Consider the following 6,451-nt stretch of genomic DNA (forward strand, 5'->3'; position numbering starts at 1 on the left):
CCAAATTCTTCTGGAAATTGGCTTCTAAGCATTCTTTCAAAGACTCCCCTCCTTTAGACTCAGTAATCATGACTGACGTTTGGGAATCTTACTTCCGAAAGATCTTTGCAGAGAGTTTGTGTGATCTATTCTACACCTGCAAACAACATCAGACTTACAAGACTGGCCACCAGTTTCAACAAAAGAAGTCATAGCACTTATAAAGCAAGTAAAGAAAGGAAAAGCCCCTGGTATCGACAATATACCCTCTGATTTCCTAATGAATAACATTGAGTGGTGGGCACCACCTTTAGCCTCACTTTTCTCTTATATTGACTCAACAGGATGTATTCCAGAGGACTGGAGGCAAGCAATCATCATACCATTTTACAAGAAAGGGAGTAGAGATGACCCAGCCAACTACAGACCTATAAGTTTACTCAGCATTATAGGCAAACTATATGCTAGCTATTTACTGGACAAACTGAAATGCTGGATTGAACAAGAAGATATCTTTGTTTTGGAACAGGTGGGCTTGGGGGAGGATCTACGCTGGGTCATTACATAACTATGCAACTTCTAATAGAGAAATTTGCGTCTATTAGGTCGGCCTTGTTATATGCTGCTTTCCTTGACTTGAGATCAGCGTTCGACACTATATCTAGAGGTTTGTTGTGGGAAAAATCAAACGCTATGAACATAGACATTAGATTTTATATTTAATTCAAACCCTCTATACAAATACATCTCTTAGAGTTAGATGTGATAGGGCTGGGCACCTTTCCAACTTGGTAACTACAGCTAAAGAAGTAAAACAGGGGTGTGTTTTGGCACCAGTGTTGTTCAATCTATACATTAATAATCTGGTCAGTAGCATAAGTTCCATTGACACCTACCCCCCTGCTTTAGCTAATAGGAAAATCCCAACTTTGCTATTCACTGATGATATGGTTTTACTGTCCAGAACCCCAGTGGGCTTGAAAAGAGCACTTAAGGCATGCAGTTGTTATTGCAAAGAGACCCTATTAGAGATTAAGTATCAAAAAACTAAAATTGTTGCATTTGGCAAAGGTCGGAAAAGAAGGTCTTGGAACATCAATGGCCATAAGCTGGAACAAGTATCTTATTTCAAATACTTAGGGGTGATGATTCACTCCTCAGGGAGTAGAAATACTCACCATGACTATGCTGCAGCAACTGGTCAAAAGCCTGTACAGGCCATTCTTAAATTTGCACGTTCCAAGGGAGGCATGTATGTACCTGCAGCCCTCCGGTTATTTCAGGCAAAAACATTGCCCCAATTAATGGTGGACAACACTTGGACCCTCCTCTTCCCACTATGCCCCTTTAGAAAAAATTCAATCAAGATTTCTGAGAACTTTATTTCAGGTACCAACGTGTGTGTCCAGTGCCAGCTTATGTCTTGAGTCAGGTTTGATTAAGGTAGAAGCCAGGGTAAGCCTTGCCTCCATCTACTATTGGTTAAAATTATCACATAATTGCATTAGTCCTGCAAGACCATTTTCAATCCTTTTGGGAGAAGGCCATTTGTCTTAAACTGCAGAATTTGGGCTTCTCCTCTGAATTTGTTTTGCATTTGGGTTTTGATCAAGCAAAATCAATGATCAAACAAAGGTTGTTTGATGTAGAGCAACAAAGAGACATTAACAATGTTCAAAACTTCCTGATACCAGAGAAGCTTAAATATGTTGTTGCCCTGGCACCTTATCTCTCTGTCCTGGAGGTACCCAGTCAATGGAGAGCTTTTACTTTGGCGAGATGGTGAGTCCTCCCCTCTGCAGTTTTAGAGGGTAGATATAAAAAGACTCTCATGAAGGAGAGGATTTGTCTGTGTGGTACCAAAGAGGTGGGATCAGTTGAGCATGTAATGTTCCACTGTCACTTCTATCACGAAGCTCATTCTAATATAATTTCCCCTGTACTTAATAATTCATTGGCTGGATAAAGAAATTGATACCACAGTCTTGATCTGAATTGGGCATCATGCACAAGGGAATTCAGAACTTGGAGCTCATGTGTGACCATAATGTAGTGTGTAAAGAGTTGCTCTTCTGCATGTATCACAGTCCTCCCCCCCGAAGTTCTCTTTGCCCAAATTCATGTTCAGTTGTCCATATGCTAAGGTAAATTTTTCATCAGTGAGATGTGGAATTGAAAATGGTGATCTAGATCAGTTGATCTATCCTGAATAGGGAACCCCCATTTAACAACCTGGTGACAGCATATAGAACTTATGACAGGAAGAAGAGCCAGAGACACTGATGTCAAAGGCCCTTTCTGCACCTGTCTTTTTCCTCAGTTTCTGAGCACATCTCAATCTTCCGTTCTCCATTCCCTCCCACTTTCACTGCCACTTGGTGTTGGGGCTTCTTCTTGGTTCTGCATTTATTTTAGGGGGATCAGCACTCAAACCACTTCCAGCACGCTGTTGCCCCACAGTTCCCAAAAGAGCTTTTGCTGTGAACCTTTGTTCTGCTCCATTTTGAAATCAATACTACTATTTAAAGTAGAATTGTTTCTGCAAATAGTTAAGTGCCTCCCCCTGCCCTCCCCTGTTTCAGCCTCTTTCTCTTTGGTCTGTGTTAGGCAGCCAATTTATACAATAACAGGTTTCCTCATAGGCAATTGCTGAACATTTACATTTATTTAGAGTCCACAGTGGCTTGGAGGATGGGAGAGCTACTGGAAAAACCAGGTTTTCAAGAAACACTTCTAAGCCAAACAGACTTCGATCACAAACATTGCCCTCAAAACAAGAATGGATGCATGGATTGATGGTTTGCATTTTGATTTGATACTAAGCATTGATAAATGTATATTATCCCTGGGTTATTCCCATAACATAATGTTAGCGAAGCCTACCCTGTTAACACTGAAATGCTTCATCCAGTCAATGTCATTCTGATTTTCCTGGAAGAACTCCTCCCACCAGCCAGGGCTCTGTGAAAAGGAAGAGAGAACACACAGTACTGAAGGAAAGGGAGAAGTATCATGCTGGCTCCTTGGCTACTCCTTCTCCAAAGGATAAGAGCAATTAGGACTCAAAACACACTTTCTTCTGTGAGTATGCAGAAAGCAGAGACTTGAGTTTCCAGCACAAAGTGCCGAAGAATAAATACATATGCAGAATGAAATGAATTTTTTCAAATCAAAGGTGCCTTGAGTTCTGGGGAAATTGGGAGTAAAGGCTGAATGCAGAAAGGCTCATAGGCAGGAATGTAGGCATCAGGGAAAGGGAGCTGGGAACAGGAAATGCAAGCTGAGCATCAGAAAGTATACAATAGTGAGGAAAAGCTAAGGGTCTGAGCCATAGAGATTCAAGCAGAAACTAAGCTGGAAGGATGATGCAAATACAGAGAATCAAGGAATAAGCTAATCACAAAATGCCAGGGGTGTGGCCAGTGGTCTCTCTGGGTGGGTTTAATCAAAAAGGAAGTAAAGCAAGGAAGAGCAATCATAGAGAGGGAAGCTCTGTGTGCAGAGCACTGGAGGTCTACCTGATGGAGTGGTGGTCATAATAGGCAAGTTGGGCCAGGAGAAGAGAGAGAAGATATTGGGCTGTGCACAGAAAGCACATAAATGGATCACTGGCAGATCAACTGGCCAGATGTATTGGCTGGGCTGGGCCAGGTTGGGGGGAGACAGAGAAAGTGAGGGAGAACTTTTGTGGGGTGCGGGGGTGATTCTGAATGTTCATCTCCTAAAAAAGAAATCTTCTCCACACTGGCGTGACCTGAAAGTCCTGCTGCTCTTCTCCATATTGTGTCCTGTTTCCCTTCCCAGGCACACTAGCAGGAGACAATTAAAAAAGCAACAAAAATTGTTACTTCAGAGCAGGTACATCTCTGGATCACAAATTAGGGGTTGCAAACCCATTGACTTGGATTGCAATATTACCCCAAACCAACAAGGGAAATTTGAAGGCAGAAGGTTATCCGTACGTCTGGTTCATGCAGTTGTATTTATGCATCTGAATCTGTAGCCACATTTCAATGATTAGCTGGGTCCCACTGAACTAGACAGATGCAGATGGGTATCACATCCACATCCAAAGTGGTGAATCGTATATATGAAACTCACTATTAATCAGGCTTCCATTACTCATTAGAAAACAAAATGTTGACTTCCGGTTTTCAGTGCTTCAACGATGGCCGTGTCTCTCAGTTCTTCCTAGAGACGTGCCATGAATCGAGGATTAGGAGGGAGCGCGATTGTGTGCGCTCCCTCATGGAGTCCATAGGCAATGGGATCCTAGCCAGGGGGCTTTGGAGAGCCCTACCTCCAGCCAACAGCTGGCACAGGGGGGCTACTCTCTGCCCCGAAGGTCCTGCCCTGATTCCCAGTATTGAACTTGAAGTGACCACCGGGACAAGCGTATGAAGGTTTGGCGATTTTACTCTGCCTAGCGAGATCCCAGGGAAACCTGTTGGATTGTTTTTGAAGACGGATGAGTGAGTTTAAGTTAAAGCGATACATCAGAGCCCTGTTGTGAAGCCCCCACAAATTAAAGTGGGAAGGAGGACACCCTACCCCCTTAAGCGATTGAACGAAGCGGGACGCTGGGGGACTGAGCTAACAGTGGCAATGGATTACAGTAGAAGGATTAGATCAGATAAATTTTCCAATAAAAGCGTTTACAGACCTTTGAGACTTTGGCAACTTTAATCGGTAAATGTAAACAACCCTCCAAGATGGCGATCGGAGGCATTGAGGGAGGTGGCATGCAAGCTTCTCTCAGGAAGAAGAAAAACGGAGGGCTAGGTCAGGTGACCTAACCATAGACTCTTTCTACAGCATAGAATTGGGTGCCCTCTGATGGCTAAAGTGAGATATTCGATGGGAACGGCTCTAAACGTGGCAATACTTTTAAAGGGACAGTGTTTATAACAAGAAGCAGCGAATCTTGGATTATAGATGAAATTGAGACCGTGTCTAGTTTATATTGGATGGTGGCAAGCAGATCAAAAAGCGATAACAAAGGGTGGATTACTATAAAATCTACATGCAAAGTGAACGGCTGGTCTCTCTAACCAGAGTGTGGATGAAGCAACAAGCGAGCGAAAGCCCTGGAAAAAGGAAAGTGGTACTAACTGGACAGAGCCTGCTTCATTAAAGCTGTTTATGAAAGAAGAATCAACAGAGAAGGAAGAGGATCAATTGAAATGACTGTATGGACTGAGTGAATCTAGGCTCCACAACGTCGTGTTTGTGGGGAGGGAGGAAAAGCGTAATGGGATATGTCAATGTCTTTTAAGGTCTCTATATTTCTTAATTAGCTTTGGAGCTATTCTCTGTCTAGACAGATATGCTGAATTTTAACTTGAAGCGATGAACAAGAAAACTCCTCATGTCGGAAGTTAATTGTTAAGAGTTACAACTTTGTATCTATATGCATCTGTAACCTTCTACACTTGGGCTTTTAGTGCCTTCTTCTCTGTCTCCCTTAGTTTCTAGTCTTCCCTCTCCCTTTTTTCATTATAGTTATGTAGTGATTTTAGAAATGCAAATTTTAAAAAATCCCCTTTGAGGGGCAAAAAAAAGAAAACAAAACAAAATATTATTTTCAGAAAGAAAAATCCCATTTTCCACCCCCTTTTTGTTCTACACTCCTGGATCCAGTTTCTCCACTCTCTGTCGCCACCTCCACTGATGGATCTGGCTTCTCTCCCCTACTCCTCTCAACACAGACCCGAGTTCTCTCCCCCATTTGCAACGAGCTCTCCCCATCTCCCCCTCCTCCGTTGCCTGTTGCACTGGCTCTAGCCCCCCCTCCCTTGCCTCCTTATCCCTCTATTAATTTCTACTGACTCTTTCCCCCTTTATTCCTGGCTGTGTTGTGAAGCTTTTGCTTTCCACACAGGACCAGGAGTTCAGTATTCGAGTTTAAATCATTGCTGGATCCAAGCCTAAATAAGTTATCTAAGACAATGGTCATTCCCACATAGGTTATTTGCCTCATGTTGGGGGAGTGTTTTTTCCCCCTGCTTCCACACAGCATCATGGGGCATTCATGCACCTTCTAGGGTATCCCCAGGTTTTCTCCAATATTTCCAAAACCTGCTTCACTGCAAAGTTTTGAGAAAGATCATAGTAAAACTGGCAAAAAGTTTAGATTTCCCTACCCACGTGGCAGCTGTTTCTTGTACCCGCAGTGGTGTCTCCCTGCCACCAAGGACTTTCCTCTCCCTGCTACCAAGGACTTTAAAAACAAAACAAAACTGGCAATTAACTATCATTATAGTGATGGAATGATATAACAATATGTGTATCAGGTTCTCTGACTTCCAAGTTTTCATTTTTTTAAAGTAAGTCTCTAATCCCTTTTGTTGTGGAGATATAAAGGGAAAGGTGTATCACCACAATGAAAGAGGCTAGAAACTTACTTTTTTGTAAATGAAAGTTGAGCATTGAGAGAACTTGGTTTTTTAAAATTAAAAAAAAAAACTTAAAA

The sequence above is a fragment of the Gekko japonicus genome, unplaced genomic scaffold, assembly GCF_001447785.1.
Source record: "Gekko japonicus isolate JY-2015 unplaced genomic scaffold, Gekko_japonicus_V1.1 scaffold1752, whole genome shotgun sequence".
In the NCBI taxonomy this organism is placed as follows: domain Eukaryota; kingdom Metazoa; phylum Chordata; class Lepidosauria; order Squamata; family Gekkonidae; genus Gekko; species Gekko japonicus.